Below are 1,473 nucleotides of genomic sequence, written 5' to 3'. Positions count from 1 at the left end.
CATTGTTACAACACTGTATATATATAATATAACATTTGTAATGTCTTTATTGTTTTGAAACTTCTGTATGTGTAATGTTTACTGTTAATTTGTATTGTTTATTTCACTTTTGTATAATATCTACCTCACTTACTTTGGCAATGTTAACACATGTTTCCCATGCCAATAAAGCCCCTTGAATTGAATTGAATTGAATAGATAGATAGATAGGAGGGCAGACTCACTTGATACAAAGGAAATTCTATCTGGGAGAGATTTACTGGAAAGTCTGGTTGAATCAACTGTGTTTCCACATCATTTCAACAACAAATATCTATGTGATGATGTTGAATCAACTTGGAAARCTGATTGGATTTGCAAAAAGTCATCAAAGTAATGGAATTTTGTATTTTTTCACCCAACTTTTAACCTAAATCCAATGTCATAGAGAAATGTTTTGCTGATTTCATGATGAATTCACATTAGTTGACAACTGACGTCTGTGCCCAGTGGGAAACACTCAACCACGTCATGTATTCAGACAAGCGCATTATCTTACTCACAAACAGTGATAGGATCTTAGGAAGTTATTGATTACACTCTGTGGCCAGTTTATTAGGTTTACTGGGTCGGACCCCCTTTTGCCTCCAGAACAGCCTGAATTCGTTGGGGCATGGATAAGTTGCTCATTTGGTATCAAGGGACCTAACTTTTGTCAGGAAAACATTCCCMAAACCATTACACCACTGCAACCAGCCTGTACCGTTGACACCAGGCAGGATGGGGACAAGGACTCGTGCTAAACCTGATTCTGCCATCAGCATGACACAACAGGAACTGGGATTTGTTGGACCAGGCAATGTTTTTATTGGTGATCACRTRCCCACTGGAGACACTTCTTCTTGTTTTTAGCTGATAGGAGTGGAACCCGTGTGGTCGTCTGCTGCAATAGCCCATCCGTGTCAAGGGCCGACGAGTTGTGCSTTCCGAGATGTCACTCTGAACACCACTGTTGTACTGTGCCGTTATTTGCCTGTTTGTGGCCCACCTGTTAGATTGGACAATTCTTGCCATTCTCCTTCGATCTCTCATTAACTGGTTGTTTTCGCCCACAGGACTGCCGCTGACTGCATGTTTTTTTGTTGCACCATTCTCTGTAAACCCTAGACACTGTCGTGTGTGAAAAGCCCAGGAGGCCGGCCGTTTCTGAGATACTGGAACTGGCGCGCCTGGCACCGACGATCATACCACGCTCAAAGTCGTTTAGGTCACTCGTTTTKCCCATTCTAACATTCAATCAAACAGTAACTGAATGCCTGTCTGCCTGCTTTTTATAGCAAACCATGGCCACGTGACTCACTGTCTTTAGGAGTGAACTATTTTCATGAACGGGGTGTTGTACATAATAAACTGAATGTATGTATCAGATGTACCAGTGTAAAATGAATTGGTTGCTTTGTAGGTCTACACATGCGAATAGCCTTGCAACTATAC

This window comes from Salvelinus sp. IW2-2015, linkage group LG20 (genome assembly GCF_002910315.2).
Source record: "Salvelinus sp. IW2-2015 linkage group LG20, ASM291031v2, whole genome shotgun sequence".
Classification (NCBI taxonomy): Eukaryota; Metazoa; Chordata; class Actinopteri; order Salmoniformes; family Salmonidae; genus Salvelinus; species Salvelinus sp. IW2-2015.
This window is presented reverse-complemented; position numbering follows the sequence as displayed.